Consider the following 26,758-nt stretch of genomic DNA (forward strand, 5'->3'; position numbering starts at 1 on the left):
ATCCAAATAAAAAAAAAAGAGGCACACCTAGAAAGACTTTTTAGCTCACCTGATTGCTCAGGTGAGCTTTTGTGACCGGTCTTTGTCCGTCGTATGTCCGTCTGTCCGTCCGTTTACATTTGCTCGTAAACACTCTAGAGGCCACATTTCTTGTCCCATCTTCATGAAACTTGGTCAAAAGCTTTGTCCCAATGAAATCTCGGCCGATCTGTTGAAAAACATGGCCCGCCAGTGGGCGAGGCAGTTTTCCTTATTTGGCTATAGAGAAACCTTGTAGACACTCTAGAAGTCACAATTTTTGCCCAATCATCATGAAAGTTAGTCAAAACATTGGTTCAATGATGTCTCCGACGAGTTCGAAAATGGTCGGGATCGGTGAAAAAACATGGCCGCCAGTGGGCGGGGCATTTTTCTCTATATGTATATGTGGCAGTTTTCCCTATTTAGCTTTAGAGAAACCTTGTAAAACCTCTAGAAGTCACAATTTCTGCCCAATCATCATGAAAGTTGGTCAAAACATGGGTTTTAATGATATCTCAGACAAGTTTGAAAATGGTCGGGATCGGTGAAAAAACATGGCCGCCAGTGGGCGGGGCATTTTTCTCTACATGTATATAGTGAAAAAATGTGAACACAGTATAAGTCACATTTTTGGCCCAAATTTCATGAAATTTGCTGAGAATATTTGTTTCCTTGATACGAAGTTTAGTTCAAAAATGGTTCCGGTCAGTTGAATAATATGGCTGCTGGAGGGGGGCAGTTTTCTCATTATGCCCCCCCCCCCCTTTCGAAGAAGAAGGGGTATATTGTTTTGCACATGTCGGTCCGTCCGTCCACCAGATGGTTTCCGGATGATAACTCAAGAGGGCTTATGCCTAGTATCATGAAACTTCATAGGTACATTGATCGTAACTCGTAGATGACCCTATTGACTTTCAGGTCACTAGGTCAAAGTCAAGGTCACGATGACCCGAAATAGTAGTAAAATGTTTCCTGATGATAACTCAAGAACGCTTAGGCCTAGGATCATGAAACTTCATAGGTACATAGATCATGACTCGTAGATGACCCCTATTGATTTTCAGGTCACTAGGTCAAAGGTCAAGTCACGGTGACCCGAAATAGTAAAATGGTTTCCAGATGAATACTCAAGAACGCTTATGCCTAGGATCATGAAATTTCAGGGTACATTGATCATGACTCGAAGATGACCCCTAATGATTTTCAGGTCACTAGGTCAAAGGTCAAGGTCACGGTGACCTGAAATAGTAAATGGTTTCTGGATGATAACTCAAGAACGCTTATGCCTAGGATCATGAAACTTCATAGGTACAATGATCATGACTTGCAGATGACATCTATTGATTTTCAGGTCACTAGGTCAAAGGTCAAGGTCAGGGTCACCTGAAATAGTAAAATGGTTTCTGGATGATAACTCAAGAACGCTTATGCCTAGGTTCATGAAACTTCATAGGTATATTGATCATGACTCGCGGATGACCCCTATTGATTATCAGGTCACTAGGTCAAAGGTCAAGGTCACAGTGCCAAAAACGTATTCACACAATGGCTGTCAAGGTCACGGTGACTCAACTTAGAAAAATGGTTTCCGGATGATAACTCAAGAATGCTTACGCCTACGATCATGAAACTTCATTGATCATGACTCGCAGATGAAATAATGATGAAACTTGACCAGGATGTTGTCAGGACAATATCTAGGTCAAGTTTGACATTTGGTAAAGATTGAATGAACCGACTCGTCTCAGGTGAGCGACCTAGGGCCATCTTGGCCCTCTTGTTTTAGTATATTCACACTATCGCAAATAGACTCACCAGGAATTAACACTGCAGGGCTGCTGACAGTTGACCCAAAAAAAGACTCACAATGGAACATCTAAAGAAGAACGAGTGGTTGCTAAGGAACAATAACAGTGTGCTATCGGAGAAGACACTTCTGACCCCGGGGGTGCTCACAAACACCACTGCGGTCCAGATCCAATTCTCAGCTACAATGGATGCCTTCCATAAGGCCCAGCGCGAGGGTTTCACCCTCCAGCCTGTGGGGAAAGCCCCCCTCGCTCGTCGACGAAAGCAGAAAAGGGATCTGATGAGCGCAGTGAATCAACAGACAGTAGTCACTCGAGTGGTTCCTCCACGAAAAATTTCTCTCAGGGTAACGCTAGCTCAAGTACAAGTACTGTTGGGACAAGTAATTATATTGACGTAAGTCCTGTAGCCAGTGATTCTGTTGTTTCTAGTACACTGCTATCTAATACATTACCAGTGGTGACGCCGGAACTAGTTAGAAACCTTTCTAATAATTCGAACTTGTCGAATACTTCGTCCGCCTCCCACAGTTCTACACATAGCCTTGGATTCACACCTCAGCGGAAAACGCCTGTCGAATTTTTAACGAGTGGGAACAGTAGTACGTCCGTGCAGTCCGCTCAGGACTTGTTCATCTTTGGCCCAGATTCTAGTGGTGGAAGTAGTAAAATTCCTGTTAAAGAGATACGGGTTCTTCGGAATCAGAAGCGTCCATCGATGAACCTCCCTTTCAGACAAGAGGCACGAAGCGGAAACACAGTCTCGAGGCGGATGAGACTTTTACGGATTCTGACTGCGGCGATGAAGAGGATTGTTACGGTGATGACAATGGTGCTGACATTGATGTTGATGGAGATGACGTTGATGATGACGAGGTGGAGTATAGTGATGAATTCGAAACAAGCAGTGATTGCATAATAATTGACCATGAAACTGAAGAGGATAGTAAAGATGTTGAAATGAATCGGTTATATACTGAGTCACAGAGTGATGGGAGTCATTCTGCATCAAGTAGCTCCAACAAAAAGGCTATTACTCACAAGAAGGCTAGACATGACTCAACAATTGTGATTGATGATTAAACATAATATTTTATGCATATATCAGCAATTTTTACACTGTTTGGGTTATGGGTCTGGTACTGATCAAATTGTGAAATTCTTAACATGAAAACTTGCAGGTGGAAAAAATATTTAAAAAGAAATAACATTGTAAGAAATAAGAATCAATCAAATATTGTAAGTGATGTATTGTTGGTTGAATTTGTTATTTATTATGCTCCTCGAAAAAAAATTGGGGAGCATTTAGTTGCCAGTTTGTCCTTCCTTCCTTACTTCCTTTCTTCCATCACACTTTTCCGTCACACTTTTGTTACAGTGCCTTCAATATTTTACTGATCTCTTACATATTTGGCATGTAGGTACCTTGCATAGACCTCTTCCTTTTGATGAGGGTTTGAGGTCACTGTGGTCAAGGTCATTGAGGCTAATAAAAGATTTTCTCACAGTTTGGTTCAGTTTTATAGCGTACATAAGGGGAGCTCCATCGTTTTCAACGATATGTGTTAATTTGGCTTCAGGAATGGGTCTAATTACAACACCTATTATATGAAAAGAAAATTAACGATACATACTACATAAAAGTTATGATAAGTATGCCCTTATGTTATTATTTCTTTTATGTAACTTTGTTTTTTACATATAAGTTATGGATGTTTGTGACATTCATATAATAAGGCTTAGGAAATACACATGTGTTTGTTTTATCGAAGTTAACATCACGTACTCCAGACAAAGAATACACAATTAATATGCTTTATTTAGAATGTCCTACGGATGTGTGTCGTCTTTCATGGCTTATTTGTTACCATGGGTTACGTTTATCATAAAGTTGTCAAGCTCTAGTTTAGGTCATGGTTGACAAAATGGCATCAATTCTCATGTTTTTATCATTTTATCAGTCTTTACTGTTATCACTACACATGAAATGTTTTCAAGGGCAAGTTGACAAGCGTTAATTGCAGAATTGAATCTTTGTTACAATACAGAATTAATATGAACTTATTGCAATTTGAATCTGTATGCAACAATTTCAATATATTTTTCTGAAATTGTTAAAAAAACAATAAAGAAGACTACTTTGGATTGTCTGTACTAATAGATTAAATAGTTAATACATGATACATAGACATGATCAATTCACTTTTTGAAAGGCAATGGCCAACAATGGGGAGGTGAACATGAAGGTAATTGTGTGTAGTTTTAGTGGAAACTTTGGTTTTAAGTTACCATTTTGTGATCAATAATCTTAGTATTTTACATAGGATATTAATGGTTAAAGATTATTTTTTTTAATGAATTGCTCAGTTTGGCTTAAAGTAACATTGATACTCAAAACAACAAATATTTCATACAATATTTCGTAAAAAACAAGTTAACCCATAAAAAATCTGTTCCTTATAGCAATAGCAAAAATTTAAATGCTCGATGTGGTATGGTAACATAGATTTAACGAGATACTAAATGCTAGTTTTTATTTTCTGTGCGACAATATATTCCATGTTAATTTTCCCGCAATGTTATCTGAACATATACGAGCGAACCCAAGACTGGCTTGGGCAGCGTCGAAAGCTGCCCATAGGCTAATCTCGAGTTCGCTCGTAAATGTTCAGATATCATAGCCAGAAATTCATTAGGAACATTGATTTTTTAATCTGTTAACTTTATTTTTCTAAATATTGTTCGAAATTTCTGTTTATTATGAGTGTCTATGGGCTTTTTTTATATTTTTAGTATGTGTTTATATCTACTATGTTTAATTGAATTAAAACACATTCAGATCATTGTACGTGTACATGTAATGTTATATCATTTGAACGTTTTTTCTCCACATTTGTAACTCACATTCAAACATACACATCTTTGGTTGATAGTTTTAAATATTCCTCATTGCTGTTTCTCATCAAATTTTTACTTCTAGTTTTATGGATGATAATTATCTGCATTATGCAAGTTGTGATCTTATCCTTAAAAATGTAATTAAAAAGATGACCATGTAAGTGTTATACTGTCAAAATACATGAATTATAATTTTATTTAAATCAATGTTTTTTTTCTATTTGCAACCTGTGTTATTTATTAAACTTATTGCTCATTTAAACTTATTACCTATATTTATCACCTATAAGCTGATATAACAGTGCCAATTACCATCACGATCATGTGTAGTCAAAGGATTACGACAAAAATATATATAAACCTGCTACAGCCCCAGAAAACTAGGAACAATTTCAAAACAATCGAAAACATTAAAATTGAACGTTATTTGAGGGCTCTTACTGTTATATTATTTTTTTATAGTTTTTTTTGCATGTTTTGATTGTTTGAAGTTTTAACCCAGGCAAACGTGTGATTGTGGGGTAAATTATGGTAACTCTGTCTGTCAGTTCCCATAAAATATTAACAGTTCTTACTATACTTCTACATGTTAAAAAGTTATAACTGTACTTCCACATATCCTTAGTGAATAAATTGCAAGGTCAAATAAGTCAATACTATGATGTTTATATGTGCAATACCAGAGGGGATAATCACGTGATAATCAAGATGGTGACGTCCATGCCGATGCAGGTATTTTGGGATGTTGTGTACCTTTTATTACGGTATTTGTATTAATTTTTTTAATGCTGCTTTCTTTCCAGTCATCTCAGCAAAAAGTTACTGGAGTTTATTTCATATAAATATTTGCTCTTTACTCAACTTTACCCTCTGCAAAATTTCTTAGCAGGACCTAATTACAGCTCCACAAAGTTAATTTTGTGGGGAGTAAAGGAGAGATTTAAATCGAATTTTATTACAAAATAAAAGCTAATTGGCCTTTGATTGATATGGCTGATAAGTGGGCGTCAGTTATACATCCAGCAAAAGTAATAATGTGTATTATACCGTATAAGACAGCGAAAAATTACTATCTCGGCATGGACTTCGCCGTCTGGACTGTCACATGATTACCCCCCTCTGAATACTTTTCTAACAAATAGGTATGGGGTTATTTGTAATTTGAGCCGTGCTTTGTGAAAAGGGGTTTAATGCATGTGTGTAAAGTGTTATCCCAGATAAGCCTGTGCAGTCTGACCTTTTTTGATCAGTTTTGTTCGGCCTGTACTGTGCATCATCAGCATTTGCAGTGTTTACACTCTAGAGGCTGCATTTATAGTTCAAAACATGTTTTCCAATGATCCCTAGATATAGTTCAAAACTTGGTCATGTTGGGTTAAAAAATACAAAAATAGGTCAAATTAAAGAGAATGCTTGTTAACACTTAAATCCACATTGGTTTCCCAATTTTATGAAATTTGGTTACATCATTTGTCCAAATTCAAAGCCAAGTTTAAGAATGTTTCTTGTCCATTTTAAAACTTAAATGCCAAAGGGGTGGGACAAATTTTGTAACATGTCTTTAGTGAATCCTTATGAACACTCTTATAGTTACTCGTTTTGTCCAATCAGCATGAAACTTGATCAGAATATTGTTCTAATGACAACTCAGCCTAGTACAAACTTTCGGGGAAGAAAGCAAGGTCATTTATTGCACAAACATAAAAAAGCTGCTTTAAAACAGTTCATTGCCATAGCGTCTCAGGTGAGGGATCTAGGGCCTTTTGCCCTCTTGTTTGTAACAGATTGCCAATATAATTGTATGATAGTATTTGAATTACACATAAAGTTCTATTTAAGTTTGTATGTATTATAAATATTTGTTAAAGTGATTGTGTGCTTAAAGCATACCTATGTTTAACGCTTAATATATATACTATTTATATATTATGTTAATGAAAAATTTATAATATTTATAACCTGTTGAAAATAACAGTTATCAGAAGACATGATTGAACTTGTTATGATTGATAAAATATATATTCTAATGTTATGCATGCTATTATTAGTGATTGTCTAATATGATGACAGAATAGTTTTTAAGTTTATTTTGTCAAGTTGTTAAATGGCTAGTATTGATTTTATCAATGACTGTTTTTAATTTAAGCAGGTACAAACCAGCTGTTATCATTTTAATTCAAATGAGAGAATTCTCTATTGTCATTTTAAATAAATCATGAATGGATTTTGTGTTTGGTCTTTGTTGCAGTGATTTATCCTGTTTGTGACCATTTTCAAGATGGAGAAATATTAAACAAGAACTATTTTTACAAAACGAAAACGGTGTTCGTGTTAATTGGCTTTTGTTGGTTGAAAACAATCGTCACTAAAATCATTAAAGCCAAAGACTTTGATTTTCTGTTCGTTCTTCGCATATTTCCTATTGCCATTGTTTTGTGCATCCGAATCAAAGTTTTAGAGAGAAAATTAGATGTGTTTGTGAAACACCATGTCCCCCCATATCTTTGACCTTGATGGATGACATTGACCTTTCACCACTCAAAATGTGCCGCTCCATGAGGTACATATGCATGCCAAATATCAAGTTGCTATCTTCAATATGGAAAATTTTTACCTTTGACCTTGAAGGATGACATTGACCTTTCACCACTCAAAATGTGCAGCTCCATGAGATACACATGCATGCCAAATATCAAGTCTTCAATATTTCAAAGTAATGGTCAATTTTAAAGTTTGACACAAACAAACCAACAGACAGGGCAAAAACAATATGTCCCCCAGTATAGACTGGGGAACATAAAAATGAAAAATGAAGGATCGTATGACATTTCAACTTGCTAACCCCCAATCTGTTTACCCCATACCTTCACAAAACACATTTCAATATTTACGAGTTTATTATACCCCCATTACTGGTAATGGGGGCTATATAGGAGTCACTTTTTTTATACTCCCCAAAAAATTATTTTGGGAGGAGCATATAGTCGCCGCTTCGTCTGTCCGTCCGTGTGTCTGTCCGTGCACAATTTTTGTCCGGGCTATTTCTCAGCAACTAATGACCGGAATTCAATGAAACTTTATGGGAAGCTTCACTACCAAGAGGAGATGTGCATATTATCAGCGGGTTCTGGTCGGATGATTTTTCACAGAGTTATGACCCTTTGAAATTTTTTATAAAAAAATTCTGGTCCCCCCAACTACTGTGCCCTCAAGACAATTCCTTTTATCTGAATATATAGTGCAATATTGTGACAAAAAAAACACTTTGGGGAGCATCACCCGTCTCCGACGGTTTCTTGTTTTTATATAGGAGTTACTTTGTCGGTCTGTCTGTTGGTCTGTATGTCTGTCCCGAAAATTTCATCCGATCTTCACCAAACTTGGTCACAAGTTGTATCTAGATGATGTCTAGGTCAAGTTTGAATATGAGTCATGCCGGGTCAAAAACTTGGTCAGGGGGTCACTTGGTGGGTTTTGAACAGAAAGTTTGTCCTGACCATAACAATGTCATTAATCGTTAGATTTTAAAATGACTTGGTACATTTGTTCACCATCCTGGGACAGTGTGTTGCGTGAAAGAATTACGTCGATATCTCCAAGGTCATGGTCACATGTTGAGTTCAAAGGTAAAATTCTTGTTCGGGCCATAACTATGTCGTTCATTGTGAGATTTTAAAATCATTTGGCACATTTATTCACTATCATTGGACGATGTGTCGCGCGAAAGAATTACATCGATATCTCCAAGGTCAAGGTTACACTTTGAGTTCAAAGGTAAAAAAATGGCCATAAATGAGCTTGTCTGGGCAATAACTATGTCGTTCATTGTGAGATTTTCAAATCATTTGGCACATTTGTTCACCATCATTGGATGGTATGTCGCGCAAAAGAATTACGTCAATATCTCCAAGGTCAAGGTCACACTTTGAGTTTAAAGGTCAAAAAAAGCCATAAATGAGCTTGTCCGGGCAATAACTATGTCGTTCATTGTGAGATTTTAAAATCATGTGGCACATTTGTTCACCAACATTGGACGGTGTGTCGTGCGAAAGAATTACGTCGATATCTCCAAGGTCAAGGCCACACTTTGAGTTCAAAGGTCAAAAATGGCCATAAATGAGCTTGTTTGGGCCAGAACTATGACGTTCATTGTGAGATTTTAAAATCATATGGCACATTTGTTCACCATCATCGGACGGTGAGTTGCGCGAAAGAATTGCATCAATATCTGCAAGGTCAAGGTCACACTTTGAGTTCAAAGGTCAAAAAATGGGCATAAATGAGCTTGTCCGGGCCATAACTATGTCGTTCATTGTGAGATTTTAAATTCATTTGGCTCATTTGTTCACCATCATTGTAAGTGTGTCGCGTGAAAGAATTACGTCGATATCTCCAAGGTCAAGGTCACACTTTGAGTTCAAAGGTCAAAAATGGCCATAAATGAGCTTGTCCGGGCCATAACTATGTCGTTCATTGTGAGATTGTTAAATCATTTGTTCATCGTCATTAGACGGTGTGTCGCACGAAAGAAATTATGCCGATATATCCAAGGTCAAGGTCACACTTTGAGTTCAAAGGTCAAAAATGGCCATAAATGATTTTGTCCGGGTCATAACCATTCATTGTGAGATTTTAAAATGACTCTGTACATTAATTTTGTTCACATTCATAGGATGGCGTGTCATGCGAAAGAATTCACTAGTTCGAGGGTCAAAATGGCCATAAATGATAATGGCATAATAATTTTTAAAAATCGTCATAAATGAGCTTCTCTTGTTTTGTGAAGACAGCATGCAATATAGTCTGTGTCAATGCAGCATATGGGGTTATACGTCACGTCTGTGACAACGCTCTAGTTTTTTTAAGAAAAATAAAACGCGTACTCGCATAAACTTTAATTTGTGCGCTTGGCATTAAGATATGCCTATGTATCATACATGAATATCTGTTCGGTGCCTGGACATTTATGAGTTATTTCTAATGCAGAATACTCAACAATTTCACCTATGCGAAACTAAAAATATTAACTGTATACAGCGAAGCTGTCGTGGCGTCAGATGTGTTACTCGAGACTGAGAGGTTAAAGTCTCATTGTTAAGTATTACCCGAAATCATGTCGGGAATATTGAATTTCTCGTTTGAACTTTACATAGACTTTAAGTACACATTTCACCTGCTATGTGCACGACTGAGGAGCGTGTATATTTCACATTGAAGTGAAACTGTCATCGATGGAAAATTAAGACTAGACAATGAAATACTAACTGAATTTGTTATTCCCCAACATTTAAGAATATATATTGATATACTGGTTTTATTTAGTATTATGCATTTTACGCAACTCTCTAAGACTAAATGCATGTGATTGAAAATGATTTTGGATTGTTTTCAAACACAATAAATTGTTCATGTTTATATATCGCTCCAAAAATCCATCATTGTTTTCCATTATTCCTCTTAAATGTCAGAATATAGCATATTTAAAGATTGAATGCGGCTAAATAAAATATCTTGAGTAAAACATGTCCGTCTGTTTGTGAAAAACAATTTGATATCATAATGAATATAATTAAGCCTCGCTCTGTGAAAACTGGCAGTCCGCACAGGCTAATTAGGGACGACACTTTACGCCTAGACTGGATTTTTGTTTAGAAGAGGCTAATTGTAAACGAAAAGTTCAATAAAAGCAGACAGTATTGTCCTTGATTCAAATGTGCGCAAAGTTTAGCCCAGTTTTCCCACAACGCGACTCGTATCATTTTCTACGGAAAATTCATAAATCATGTTATAGACAGTCCATGTTTCACGACTGCATCTGTTTCTACGAATGTACTCGTATTGAATATTGGAATATTAAACTATAGACACATTATCAGAAGAGAAATTCTTGTGAACAGCCGTGACCAATTGAGTTTCGTTCTGGAAAAACTGGGTAAGGCTAATCAAGGACGACACTTTCCGCCGTTATGGGATTTTTCATTTAAAGGAAGTCTCCTGCACGAACCCAGTTTAGATGAAAAGATTCGTCCCTGGTTAGCCTGTGTGCAATGCACAGGCTAATCTGAGACGAGGCTTACGCACATGCATTAGGCCCATTAAGCCAATTTTTCGCAGAACGAGGTTCAATTGAAGCTACGCCTCTGCTGCCTGCACTTTCGCAATTTGGCCTATATTTTGGATAAAGGTCGGTTAAAATAGTATCATCTCGTGTAAGACATAACAGTCCGCAAACGAGGTGCATGCAATACATGTCACATGATATCAAAACCGTATGACTATGGAAGAGCAATAACCTTCATAACATATCATAATATTATGCTAAATGAACAAGAAAATGCGTATCATTAAAAGTAAAGTGGTATCATAACAGTTCACTCCATTCTGCCTTATGTTCATGGAACAGTAATTTTGTCTCAGAAAATAATATTATTATGTTTAGTGCACGAAGTTCGTATCGGTATACAGGTCACACAATTTTGCCTTATGTTCATGTACGAGTTATTGCATTCATGTGCATCTATAAATCATGAATCGCAAAAACAAGAACTTTATATGCTGCTTTTTATTAGCAAATGAACGAAAAATAATAATCGCGACAAAACGAAAGTAGTCTTGATAGGTTAAAATAAGTTGGGCTCCGAAAGCACTAAAACAAGATGGAAATTAAAGTTGAATAAACACAAAATGGACATGCTTTGATGAACAATTCACAATAGTCTTGAAATAATTATAAAACTAAATTATATCGACGAAATAGTTAAAAAAAAAAGTTGAAGCCTTACTGAAGAACTGATCAATCAGAACTTTAGCACCAATAGAAAGAATTCAAGTAATTTAAACTACGGATGTTAAAAGGGCCTTTTCACGTTTTGTTAAATTGACAAAATTTAAAAAAAACTTGTTTCAGATTCGCAAATTTTCATTGTAGATATGATATTTGTGAGGAAACAATAATACTGAACATGTGCAATGCTCTAAAATATCCATTATACATGCATCTTGCGACGATTTAAAAACCTGAAAATTATACAGCGTTGCAACGCGAAACGATAGAGTAATTTGGAGATTTCTGTTGTTTTCGTTATATTTTGTGACACTACGAGGATTGCTTATAAGTTATATAAAGTATAAAATACATCTTTCATCGTATTAACACGGATGGCCGAGTGGACTTATAGTTAGACTTTTATTCTGTGGGTCAGTTGTTCGAGCCCAGTTGAGAGTTTTTTTTCTTTCTTTTTTTATATTTTTTAATTTTATTCTTGTTTTTTACTGTAGCTTTTTAGATCCAATGTTTACATTTATCAATATAAAGCATTTAATCACAAACTTCAATACATGCCAAAATATGTGAAAGGGCCCTTTCAAAGGGGAAAACAAACAACATCTGCAACATACGTCTGAAGAATCTTGGATGCAGACGGTATGCGACCACGATCATTACCTATGAATTACGAATGGCCCGTGTTAAGCATTCTCAGACAAGTTTATCCATAATCACGGGAATCATACAATATTAAAGAAAATGCAAACGTTTTTATTTTGTCCTGCAAACCAATCAATGTATGTATTCGGAACTTTTCAATATTATTTGCAGAGGCATTATCAAAGATGCACAGGTTCGACTGTGTATAAATGCTTTTACATCTGCATCGCGGTCAACTGGTGTTTGGTTAGATAGTATTCCAATAACAACTGCATAATCATACCAGTCTACGTATGTTTTATTTAATATCTCCTGAAATCGGTGAACACTATATAAGGTGATTTCAATGATATAATACTTATATAAGTTATCGCTTTTAAAGCTTACAAAATAAGTATGTCAATACTTGTAAGCAAAATTTGGTAATAATACTTAACAATAAGTTTAACGGAAGTTTTTTCTGTGCAATTTCGGGCAATACACGATTTGCCACAGCTCGTTTGTGTCCTTCGTTTAGAAACTGTAGCCATTTTTCCCATTGCGGAGTTTTCTATATAAGTACCTATGCTTCCTCGCATAGCTTTGTTCTACAATAAGGCGAATCATATAAATCATATTTAAGCAACAATCATATGTCATCAAAAAGGCAGAGCATTTGTTATCTTTTAGACCAAGAATATATGGGTTTTTTTTTCAGGCAAAAAAGCAAAAATAAAAAATATATTGTCCTCTAGTATGCACAGAAAATTTATCTTTCAGACATAAACAATGTTGCTCTTTTAGGCAAAGATTCATGCCTTTTTCAGGCAAATATTTCTGTCCTCTAGTATGAGGGCGAAAACAACATATTTTCGAGGAAATGAAAGTCATTTGTCTTTTTTTCAAGCGCTCTGTTTGACAAACGGAATCATGTCCAGTTTCATATATATATTTACTTCCACCTTAACTCATGCAAACTCATTATTGCGACGAGCAAATCGTCCACAGTGGCAACGAACATATAGTCCATTTTTATACCGATAACCGCGTGTCATCGTTTAGAAAAAAGTTATATACCGCATTGCCTATTTTAGACTTTAGACACCAAATCCTCTTTCAGGAAAAGAACATCGTGTATTCTAAAATAACCCATTCAAAACCTCATATAAGCAAATGACCCATGCCTTTCCTGTTAAATGCAAACAGCGTCAGTAATCTGCTCTTTGAGAAAATAATCCCGGTCTAACATGATTCTGGCAAACAACCCATGCCACTCATCGTTCACAGAAATAACCCCTACGGATGGTGCGGTAGTCGAGTGGTAACACACTGGTCTACCATTCCAGAGGTCCCTGGTTTAATTACACATCAATATTGGTTTACAGACGAAGTGCATCTACCATTTTCATCAAAAGCATAACCGTCCTTTTAAAGCAAATGTTCTTTTCTTCTAAGAAAAAATGTTATCTGCACCCTTCCATTCCGCGTGTAAGCAAAGAACATCTGTCTGCCATCTTACAGACAAAATGCTTTCTGTTAACCTAACATAACCCAATGTTGCATAATTTATGGTGCGTGCATATCTCTGCCGTTGAAACAGGTTATTGGCATACACTGAAATGTTAACCAATTGATAACAGAAGTCGCAAGATAAGATAGGTTTGTAAATGTTGTATGTTAACAGCTACATTTCTTTAGTAAAATGTGTGCAATTTCGAATGGGTTGAATTGTAGACAACATTTTACACATTTGAACATTTTTCTATTTTTTATTTATCATTGAAAATCAATATACATATTCACCGGTAATGCAAATATACATATAAATGGTTTTATCAATATGTTCATATGCACAGCACTAACATTCAAAGTGGATTGTCCTGAGCCAAAATGATAAACTGACATACGCAAACTTATATAAATTAAAAGTTTACATTAAAACTGAGTGTTTTTATTCACATAAAAATACGTGAACTGACAAATTCGCAATCAAAAAAGTAATGCACAATATGACGGTCAAAAACATGTGATAATCTTTGTAACGTTTACATAAATGGTCTAGAAAATGTCAAGATTCAATAAAGCGTTATATTGTAATTTAAAATATTGAATAAAAATTACAAATGTATTTCGAAAAGAAAAATGAGAACGACTATCTGTACTCAAAATCCGTAAAATACAGCTTACTGAAAACTATCATGGATTGTAACATACATATAAACATAGGCAATACAAATGAAAGAAAATACAAACTCTTCTTGTTTTTCTCGGGACAATCTACAAGCTAAACTTCTCGTGTCAACAAAATTGACAAATCACTTAGTCAGGCGCCAAGGACGCTAAAACAAACCTTGGTTATAATAAATGGCATGTAAAATTCATAATAATACGCTTATACACATATAAATTTCTTTTCTGAGAAAAGCGACAACACCAAAATGGAGGCTCTGGTACATGCGGCAGCGATATAAAAGATTGTGAATATAGAAACTATCTGATATATCGATATACTATCAATCTTTTAACAGAACACATACGATAGTTTTGCCATAGGTTCCGTTGAAATAGGCTTATTGCATGCAAGAAATGCGTATAATTGTTCACACTAACAAGTATATTACTACTTTTTATTGTATTGCTCAACACGGGTGCTATGTATAAGGCTACTGTTTCATTTCTCCACTATGAAACAATATGAAGATGACAAGGCCAGTGTTATATTGGACGGATCGTGATATTCTGGCCAGGTGGTCATTTTAATACTGGCAAATTCGACAAAACTCCCAAGTGACTATTGGGTCATTTAGACAATAACGAATACCATAATGTACGTTAGGACACAAGTAATAGAGATATAGTTACCATTTTAGACATAATTCAAAACTTACTGTCAGCAATTCAGGCAATACTTTTTGGGCCATTATTCAGTACCAAACAACGTCTATTTGGAAAACATATAAACCTTATACACAACCGTTATCTGAACACAATTTAAATCTGACTGGTGGTCAATTGACACTTAAGTTGAACGCTGATCAATTTGACACAACTGAAAGTTTTATGTTGGTGAATTTGTAACATAACTGAAAGTTGAATGGTAATGAATTTATAACAAAACTGAAACTTGATTAATGGTAAATTTGCAACACAACTGAAAGTTGACTAGTGGTGAATTTGTGGCATAACTGAAAATTGAATGGTGGTCAAATTGACGCAATATATAGTTGATTGGTGGTCACTTTAACAAATCTAAAAACTTTGACAATTTTAAATGTTATTTTTTTCCTTCATAAAATGTTTATTTAAATACAACTAAAAACTAATTTGTGACCATTATGACACTATTGAAGACCGATGAAACGTAAGTAAAATGGTTAAGGCCTTCTGATATGGCTTTCTTGTACATAGACAACGTGGTCTAAAGAAAACGTGGTCTGCATTCTTGAGGCAGAGCAATCTCAGTTGTGAAATGATATAAATCATGCTGACAATTCCACGGAAGAAATGCATCAATCTTACTGCTTATATATTTTCTCTCGGTTGCACATGCACATATTTCGCGTGGTTTCTGCTATGATTTCTTTTAAGTACACATTGCATGGCATTTATATCCTGAATCAAGCTTTATGTCTAAAACACGGACAAGAATGGTTACTTCTGCATTCCTTTCAGTCACAACAATATGATCAGTTGTAAGAAGGATTTTGAACCCAAAACAGCGCATAAAGATAAAACATAGTTTCGATATAATCAGAGGCGGTGGCAAAGCGAAGAAAAATAGTGTATACATATTTGTTGAACATTTCTGCATGTGTAAATGCTGCCTTTTATAATACAAATGTGTTTTTTTTTTACGAAAATTATTAGTGCTTAACGTAATATATGTTGGATTAACCAAACTAAGTACACAAAATCAACCCCGCTTCAAAAAAAGTTTGCATGCGAGGGAATTCGGACCATGCGACGATCACACAAAATGAACGAAAATTAAATTAATATAGGAATTTTATCTGCGGCTAATCCGACGAACAACTGGTCAATTTGTTGCGGCCAAAGCGCCACAACTTATTGTATACACACCACGAGTACGATAGTCAAGTAACGTAGCGTAGCACTTTGAAACGTTTGACTAGTGGTCAAGCAATTTATAACAGATGTCACCTGCCCAAGAATCGCGAAATACTGAATGGCTAAAAATAAGTACAAGAGAATAATTCGAACATTAACAGGTTTCAAGTTGACGATTAACTGCCCGCCGATATACAGTAGTTATTATGTTTAAACAAGATAAACACATTTCTCACGTAACTAAATGCCCTAGTTATTAATGCCCTATGACACATGAGCTTTTGTGACGTAGTCGACTAGTTGCACTAATGTATATAATATGTCAACATCAAACTAACCAGGCTAATCAGACGTATGTAGTAAAGTTGAGCCAGGAGTCCAGAGAGCTGTAGAGTACGGAGTGTTTTCTTACACTACTGGGGCCTCCCTAATTAGAGTCCCGTCCATATCGTTTGTTTTGTTACAATATCTTGTAGATAAAGATGATAATTTTAAATGAAAAGTTCTACGAGTTGATTTCGTCTTTTTCAATCGAACTACGCAACAGCTATAAACGGTACAGCCGCCTTAGGCTTTTCCTTTTGCGATTTCGTTGAACACTTGGACCACTGTCTACTGAACGACGGCCGATAAATACCGGGGGACGAAGGGAGCGGAGAAAAACGTCGTGGCGAATCAGGTGGAGGCGTAGACGGGACTGCCTGATGGCGTTTCGGGCGCTTGCAGCACCAGATAAGGCAGAGGACGCTCGAGACGGCGAGGACCGCCAACACGATCACGATGACCCAGTACCACTGCAGTCCGCCATCAGTTGACATTGTCGATGTGACACATCAGTTACTGCCTGGTCCGCCTTGTTACGCTTGCGGTAGGGTTCCTATAATGCGATATCTACGTCTTGAATAACGTTATTATCATGGCATTAATAACTGACGATTACTTGTTAGGACAGCCGGCTCATGGAGGATAATCTGAAATGTAGACTGATACAAAATCACAACAACAAAAACATGAAGAATGCTTGGCGCTGGATGGATAAAGATGTGAATTCTACAGTGTTCAAATGGTTTGAATTACCGATAGTCACATTAAGAAAACTGCCCCGCCATGTCATAGCGCCCATATTTTTCTATGGACGCAAACCATTTCTCTATCGGGAGAGAAAATATTTGAACAAAAGGTATGAGCACGTTTCACGAAGATTGCACAAACAGAAAATACTTCTAGACTAGAGTCTTCACAAGCTTTTTGTTTAATTTGAACTACCCCTGTAGTTTCTTTTTTATCCAACGATACCCAGTTTCGAACTAAACCAATATATAATGGGGACAACCTTTGAACATATACACAATCGGTAATAAATGCGCACTCTAGAGAGCTCACAAGCTTTTTATTTAAAGGGGCCGTCCAACGTTTTGGTAAATTGACAAAATAAAAAAAAGTTGTTTCAGAATTTCGCAAATTTTCGTTTTAGTTATGATATCTTTGAGGAAATAGTAATACTGACCATTAACCATGCTCTTAAATATCAATTATATGCATCTTTTGACGATTTGAAAACCTGAAAAATATAAAGAGTCGTGCGACGCGAAACGATTGAATAATTTGGAAAGTTCTGTTGTTGTCCTTATATTTTGGGAAACTACGAGGATTGCTTATGTAGGTAAAAATACATCCGCTCTAAGCATGAGCGTGGATGGTCGAGTGGTCTAGGCGGGAGACATTTTACTTCAGGACTCAAGGGGTCAGTGATTCGAGCCCTGTTGAGGGTTACTATTTTTCCTTTTTTTAAATTGCATTCTTGTGTTGTTGTTTTTTTAAAAGAGATTTTTAGTTCAAATGTTTAAATATATCAATATAAAGCATTTACTGACAAGCTTCAATACATGCCAAAATCTGTTGGACGGCCCCTTTAATTTGACCATATATTTATAACCTAGTTTTTGGCCCAACTTCATCCAGTTTTTGACTCGGCAGAGATATCCTCGGGAAAAAATTTCTGAACGTGTTTCATGAAGATTTGACAATAAAGTAGGCCTTAATAGTATTCACAAGCCTTTTCTTTAAATTGACCAAGTGACGTTTTTTTTGCTTCCTTTTGACCTAGTTTCAAACTCGCCCGATATATAATTATCTGGCCAAGCTTAATAACGTGTGGGACATTAATATGGCCTCAGTAATGTGGATGTTTTGTTTTCGTTAATTTGTCCTAATGGCCTTGTTTTTTATCCAACTTGACCACGGTTTTGAACTCGGCCGATATAGCTTTGTAGCCAATGTTCTTACTTAGATTAATGAAGAATTGAAAAACAAATAAGGTCTCTTGAGTGTTGGAAATAGAGTTTTATTCATTTTAACCTAGTGGTAATAGATTCGACCACCTGTGACCCAGTTTCAACTTCTGCCGAGATATCATTGGGACAATGTTATGAGCAAGTTTCATGCAGATTTGGTAATGTATATGGCCCCGATAGTGTCCACAAGATTTTGCTATATGAGAAATGTTGGATGTATCGCTAGATAACGGGTGATGTCGGATCAAGATTCAAATACATGTTAAAATTTGAATATTCACCCATTAATGCCTAGTAGACTCTCCCATCCTTCTAAATTGGATCAATTTATTTCCAAAATTAATGATGTCTAGTATATTTATTTCTATATTTAGAATATTTCTTACAGAAATTCCTTTAAGCAAACAGCGTAGACCCAGATGAGACGCCGCATCATGCGGCGTCTCCTCTGGGTCTACACTGTTTGCCAAGGCCTTTTTCTAGACGCTAGGCATAAATGGTTTAAAAATAATTCTATTGAACTAGACTGCCCCTAACACACATTATCTGATATCAAAACAGTGTATAATTACGTTATATATATTTGTTTCGTAATCTGCCTATATTTGGTTTAAGATTGAGACAATAAAAGGTTAACAATGAAATCGTACATGCTCCTTTCACTTTACTATTTCGTTATCAATCTATTGCGTGTTTGGTTCAGATACGAGAATTGATTTAAGTGCACAAAATATATGTATTTTATTAGTCTTATTTATAAGACGCGCAAAGAATTAAGAGATACTTTTTATATGGGCTAAATTCTTTGGAACAAATATTATCTTCTCCAAATATTACCAATATAAAAATTAGCTTAATATTTGAGAGCGTCAACAAGTTGGACTAGTCTTTTATAAACGACACACACCATGTGTCTATATCCAGACACTTCATTATACTTAAACAGTCAATCGTTAAACCAATTAAAACAGTTAATTATGTGTTTACCCGAAGTTGCTAATGGTTAACATTTTGTCACGTAAATATTAATCAAAAGACCCTACGAGATTTTCTGTTATTTGTAATTCAGTAAACAAGAGTTTTTCCATAAATTTACGTCAGGTACAGGTACAAAAGTTCTAACTGGGCTTATGTTTTGTCATTTAAATAAATAGGGAATTCAAAAGATATGTCAATATGAACACAATTATGTGAGACAATCTCAAATCAAAGTACTGACAGTACTGGTGTGACGATGCTTTTTGAAGAGGTTTGATATAAAAGCATCTATTTAAGTTTATCTACATCACCACAATTGTGTTTGTGGGTACGAAAATTTCGGGTAGGAAAAAATGGGTACGAAAATGTTGGGTAAAAAAATTATTCCAACAAAAAATTGGGTACGAAAAAAGATTTGGTTACGAGGAAAAAAATTGGGTACGAAAAAAATAGGGTACGAAAAAAAATTGGGGGTACGGGGAAGTAGTATCCGTTGGGAACTTGATCCATTCAGCGAAATTGGGAGGCGGGTTACATTCTCGATCAAATATAACAAAAAATATCTTTAAAAAGATATTCGACGTGTATTGTTTGTACCACTTATCTTTAAAAAAACGTTCTGTTACAGTAAAACGTTTGTGGGTTATAACATTAAGTAATAGCATATAAATTGAAACTTAACCTGCCCTTTAATTACACAATGCTCTTTAATTGCACATGTATATCATACCAAACTTTATATTGCGTTGTTTCCTTTCCTAAGTTAATGATGCTATGTGTGCGACGTGATTTCACATGCCCATGTGCATGAACATATAATTTTTCTCTTTTGATTATTGTATTTTTCTCTAATACAATAAGCTTAGGCATGTTTGTTCGTTAAGTACGGTAATAATTTCATCATGATTCCCAAAAGTAGGTATGAGCACATAGTCGTAAGAGCTATTGAATACGTGAGTTCGCCCATGAACACATGGTAAGGTTAACTAAATCTCCGCGATATGACCTTATATGTGTTTAAAACAGCAAACAATATCCAACAAACGAATGAAATTATCAAACATAGTATGTACACTGATGTGGCTCTGTAATTTCTGAACTCACGTATTCAAGTGCTCTTACGACTATGTGCTCATACCCACTTTCGATCGGGAATCATCATGAAATTATTGCCGTACTTAACGAACAAACATGCCTAAGCTTATTGAATTAGAGAAAAAGAACAATAATCAAAAAAGAAAATAGAGAATACTAGGTCGGTGCCGAATAAAGCAAAGTTTATTTTGCGAGGCTTAGAAAATCTGAACCACGAGCCTTGGCGAGTGGTTCAGATTTTCGTGCCGAGCAAGATAAACTTTGCTTTATTCGGCACCGACCTAGTATTCAATTTATCCCATCAATTTTCTTAGTCGTAAATTATTTCTTTAAACATAGAATAGGAAAATCGAACTAGACGGAAAATCCCAAAGATATTTTAAGCAAACATTGTTTCATTATTTTAATCGTGTCAAGCCTAATACATTACAAAAAGATCAGTAACCAACCTGTTTTTCGTTTATCATACCTCTACGTCCCCGATTTTTAAGAAATAATGAAAAAAAGACACTAAACAACTGCATCTTTAGCGTGAAACAACATGCATTGTGTCGTATGACGTATTAATAATGACGTCACGAGTACGCGCACTTAATATTTGTAAATAATGTTTATTTGCTTTTTGAGTTGCATTATGTGTAAAAACTATATTACATCTTGGTATCAAATTGTTTTTTTTGTTAAATCTGATTCGATTTTACTAAAAATGATAACTTTATAGTTGATTCCGAGTAATATGAACATTCTTCGCCGCGCGTGACAGCTATATTTCAGCACTGCTGAAATAAAGGTAAATTTATTCCACAGTGGTTTATTTCGACAATGCACGTCTGATGATGGGATAAAAGTATATGTTCATGCACATGGGATTGTGAAATCACGTCCGTACACATAGCATCATTTTAGGAAACTTAGGAAAGGAAACAACGTCATTTAAAGTTTGGTATGATATACATGTGAAATTAAAGAGCATGGTGTAATTAAAGAGCATGTCAAGTTTTGAATTTATATGCTGAAACGTAATGTTATAACCCACAAACGTTTTACTGTAACAGACAGTTTTTTAAGATAAGTGGTACAGAAAATACACGTCGAATACCTTTTTAAAGATATTTCTTGTTATATTTGATCGAGAATGTAACCCGCCTCCCAGTTTCGCTGAAAGGATCAAGTTCCCCACGGATACTACTTCTCCGTACCCCCAATTTTTTTTTTCGTACCCAAATTTTTGCTCGTAACCAAATTTTTTTTCGTACCCAATTTTTTTCCTACCCAAATTTTTTTCGTAACCAAATCTTTTTACGTTCTTAATTTTGTTTTGGCATAATTGTTGTACCCAAAATTTTCGTACCCATTTTTTTCCTACCCAAAATTTTCGTACCCACATACACAATTGTGGTGATGTAGATAAACTTAAATAGATGCTTTTATATCAATCCTGTTCAAAAGCATCGTTACACCAGTACTGTCAGTACTTTGATTAAATCAGAGTTTATTTACAGGTCCTACCGGCCTCTTCACGACGTCTTTAAGGTCCGACCTGACACAGATGTCTAACGTGTGTTTCAGAGTTTATCTACAGGTCCTACTGGCCTCTTCACGAGGTTACGGTAGCCCGACCTGATGCACAGATTTCTAAAGGTTATTATGCTGTTTATATACCATAGTCGCTACAACGTTTACAAATGACAGGTTCGACATAATTCGTTTTCTTTACACTCATGATCGCGTTGAAAGTTAATTATACACGTTTTAATTCGCAATTTATTTACTGAATCACGACAAATGTCAAATACAATATAGAAAATACATAGTTGTTTCATTGATCTATAAACATATAATGGATTGAATATAACTGATTTAAAATTAACGTGTTCAAACTATTATTAAATATTTTTCCCAGAATATGCTGTCCTATTTATAGCTGAGCTTCTTTTACCTTTATCAATGATTATCAGCGAGGTATGCCGATTAGAAAAATCGAGCTATCTCAATCGGACTGGCTCGGTCTTTTACATAGGTCGCCGTTGTGAAGAAATTTGTCATCGTCAAAAACCTAGCCAACTTTGAACTGATATTTGGCCAGACAAGAGAGCATTATCATATCTAGAGGGCATTACAAACAAGAAATATCTTTAAAAAGACAGTTGGCGTTTATCCAGAGATAAATAAAGGTAGAAAATAAACTTTTCAAGTTACTAAATTATAAACACAGGTTAAAAATCGCATGAAATGTTTGTCATTAAGTTCACGTATATTTAACCACTTAAAGGGATCTTTTCACGCTTTGGTAAATAGACAAAATTGAAAAAAGTTGTTTCAGATTCGCAAATTTTCGTTTTAGTTATGATATTTGTGAGGAAACGGTAATACTGAACATTTACCATAGTCTAATATAGCCATTATATGCATCTTTTGACGATTATAAAACCTAAAAATTATAAAGCGTTGCAACGCGAAACGATTGAATAATTTGGAGAGTTCTGTTTTTGTCGTTAAATTTTGTATAACTACGAAGATTGCTTATATAAGGTATAAAATACGTCAAGTATGTGTACTCGGCGGAATAGCTCAGTAGTGTTTTTACTTCAGGACTCTGGCAGGACTCCAGGGGTCACTGGTTCGAAACCTGCTCCGGGCAATGTTCTTTTCCTTTTTTTAATTTCATTCTTGATTTTTTTACTGGAGCTTTTACGATCCAATGTTTACATTTATCAATATAAAGCATTTTATGAATAAGTTAAAAAATGCCAAAATCTGTGAAAAGGCCCCTTTAATAGCGTTCATAGATATAACTAATACTACGTCTTATCACATCATACGTGTCCTCTTGTGGTGTATTACGAATTGGTTTCTTCTTCATCGAAACATTTGATATTGATTAAGATTTTCTTTTCACAAACAAAAAACACTGATATATCCCGAATGATGCGCGTCATGCAAAAACATTGTCTTATGGCATATGCGACCAGCGTAGCTCAAGCCCAGCCTGCGCACGCTACTGTTTCTAAAAAAAGCTAAAATGCAAACTTTTAATTTAAACTTAGTTCATTACAAAGTCCACATAATGTTGTAGCTCCGCATTATTGTTTAAATATATATGTATCGTGCTCTGTGAAAAGGGAGTTTAATGAATATGCGTTAAGTGTCGTTCCAGGTTAACATGTGCGGATTCAGCCTGCGCACGCTACTGGTTCTATAAAAAAAGGCTTAAATGCAAACGTTTAATTTGACTGAGTTTATTACAAAGTCCACATAATGTAGCTCCGAACTGTTGTTTTCATATATGGACCGTGCTCTGTGAAAAGTGGTTTAACGAATGTGCGTAAAGTGGCGTCCCAGATTAGCCTATGCAGTCCGTACATGCTAATCAGGGACGACACTTCCCACCTTAACTGGATTTTTACTACGAAGAGACTTTTTAAACGAAAAATATCATAATAATCAGATGAAAGTGACGTCCCTGATAAGCATGTGTGGTCTGCACAGCAAGGCCCATATTAATTTTTTTGTGTTACTCCGTGTATGGATTCCTTAGATTCATTCTAATAAAGCTTTTGCCATTTTAAACTGTAGCGCATACTTTGCACAGCGCCTCATTACATGATATTTACGTTAAAAAGACTGTATTTTAGAGTGCTGAATTCATTTTATTGCTAAATTTGTCCAAAGACACGCGATATAAATGTCAACAGCTATAAAATGTATGCTTTTGTTTTACTATCTGATTCTTTTTTTTTCTCAAAAAATAAACGCAGTGTAAAGCTGAATGTAAATTGAACTTTCTGCTACGCGATGCAATTGTATATTGATCAATGTTACTATTAGATTAAGGCCGCATGCAGACTGCACAATAGCAAACTGTACTACGATTTTCTTTAATACTCCTATTGATACAACGAGAATATAAATGTACACAACACAGTGACGAGCCAAAGTCAAGTGCCTGTTACCTGTTTTCTATTCCCTGTTAGACCAAGTGATTTTAGAATCGTGGGTCTATAACGAAAATCCAAACATCCAAAGCAGTACTTTAAATACTCATTTTAAACAAGCTTTCGTTTTAAAATCCAGTTCAGCACTAAGCGTTGTGAAATTGCGATAATGATATAAAATAAAACAACGCAATGTGCGATAGTGACCTTCTTCAGTATTTGTTTCATTATGTTTACTACGTGTAAAGGAAAAACTGGGTCAACAACGTTTCTCTCAGGCGATGAAATATTGGATTGTTTACAAGCGATAAGTCCCAGAGCAGTGGCGGCACAAACACATGGCGTTCATTGGGTAAGCAAGAAGGTGTAAAGGATGAAAACACAATTTCTTCAAAATTCAAGAAGCGTTTCAAACCTTCTCATCGTTGATACGACCACATTAGCCTGTGCAGTCCGCATTGTCTAATCAGGGACGACACTTTCGCCTAAACTGGACTTTTGCTAATAAGAGACTTTCTTGAAACGACAAATATCTGCATCGGCTAATCTGGGGCGACACTTTACACACGTGCATTAAACCCCCTTTTCACAGAGCACGACACATATGTAAAATAGAATCGAAAATAAGTAACGCCAAAGGCGAAACTTAATCGTGAATTCTTACGTATTCAATAATATGTTTACTTCAACGCATTATTATTTTTGGCTCGGTTGTCTAACCTAAATCTGACCTTGGATGTTCTTGTTATTGTACGATGAAATGTTGAGAAAATTTCCCGAATTAATAAATGGACATTTATAATGTGTATACGTTAACTGAGCAGAATAGTAAATGTTCCGTTCTGTATCGAACATAAGAAATACCCACTTTTTGTGCTAACATGTTCATACGACACAAAGACATCGTCTTTGTTATCCGTGTATATATTTATCCTGTATTTGTGTTGTTTCTTTTTAAAAACTGACTATGGTATTACAGAAATTTCTCTTTCTCGTACTTATTGTAACATTTAAACATTTCAAAATAGTAATTACCCATAATAATTACCTATAATGATATTTACATTGCAATTATGTGTATAACATTTCAGGGACACTTCTCTTCCAGTATACTTTTCTAGTTAATCGGTGATTGGTAGGCAGAATGGGCGATCAATAACCATCGCCTTAAAGGCAAGATTCTTTTGCAATTCTTAACTCAAAACATCACAAAAAACCAAGCACAAGCAAACCAGTTCTTTCTAACAAACACACACACACGCACGCGCGCACACACACGTTCTTTGAAACACGTTCGCCGCAAAGCAATTTACCCACATTTTTCTCTTTCAGAAAAAGAACCTTCTAGATTTATACTGTTGACAATAAGTAACTACAATCATTGCACTGCATTCATGCACGTCCCTTCAGCGTATTAGTCGGAGTTGGAGGCTGCCTTCCGTTGGTAGGTCATTTAAAGGGGCCTTTTCACAGATTTTGGCATATTTTGAAGTTTGTCATTAAATGCTTTATATTGATCAATGTAAACATTGGATCTTAAAAGCTCCAGTAAAAAATCAAGAATAAAATTTAAAAAAAGGAAAAACATGTAGCCGGTACCAGGGCTCGAATCAGTGACCCCCGGAGTCCTGGAGTTAGTCTGAAGTAAAAACGCATTAGCCCTCTCGGCTCTTCCGCCGGGTACATACAGTTGAAGTATTTTATACCTTATATAAGCAATCTTCGTAGTTTCGTAAATTAAAACAACAAGATACATAATGGCTATATTGGACTATGGTAAATGTTCAGTAATACTGTTTCCTCACAAATATCATAACTAAAACGAAAATTTGCGAATCTGAAACAACTTTTTCAATTTTGTCAATTTACCAAACCGTGAAAAGATCCCTTTAAACCAACTGAAGTAATTACCTACTGTTTGGGTCTCGCTCTTAGAACACTGGGATTAATGCATGTTCATGAAGTGTCGTCCTTGATTAGCCTGTGCAGTCCACACAGGCTACTCAGGGAATATACTTTTCGCCTAATCTGGATTGTTGTTAAGAAGAGTCTTGTTTTAAACACAAATACGCAGGCTAGTCTTTGACGACATTTTACGCCCCGTTTTCCCATACGCAGGCTAGTCTTTGACGACATTTCACGCCCCGTTTTCCGAGAGGTATTTGAAGAAAGACAAGTTTGGTATCCAAGCGTCGTCTGCTCAAACTTCCCTTTTCATGGTACATAGTACAATTTATTTGTATATATATATGTCAG

At 35.6% G+C, this 26,758-nt stretch overlaps 1 protein-coding gene and 1 long non-coding RNA gene across 2 annotated transcripts in view; one reads left to right on the top strand and one right to left on the bottom strand.

Annotated features, from left to right (window-relative positions):
• LOC127873120 (uncharacterized) overlaps positions 1 to 26,758 on the top strand; it is a 192,871-nt gene that overhangs the window by 61,393 nt on the left and 104,720 nt on the right. The gene's annotated exons all lie outside the window — the stretch shown is intronic.
• Positions 13,882 to 24,780, bottom strand: LOC127873122 (uncharacterized). The gene is made up of 2 exons (XR_008045982.1): positions 24,521 to 24,780; positions 13,882 to 17,171 (listed from the first exon to the last, which is right to left on the bottom strand). It is a non-coding gene; the product is annotated as an uncharacterized LOC127873122 (long non-coding RNA).

The sequence above is a fragment of the Dreissena polymorpha genome, chromosome 3 (genome assembly GCF_020536995.1).
Source record: "Dreissena polymorpha isolate Duluth1 chromosome 3, UMN_Dpol_1.0, whole genome shotgun sequence".
Lineage (NCBI taxonomy): Eukaryota > Metazoa > Mollusca > Bivalvia > Myida > Dreissenidae > Dreissena > Dreissena polymorpha.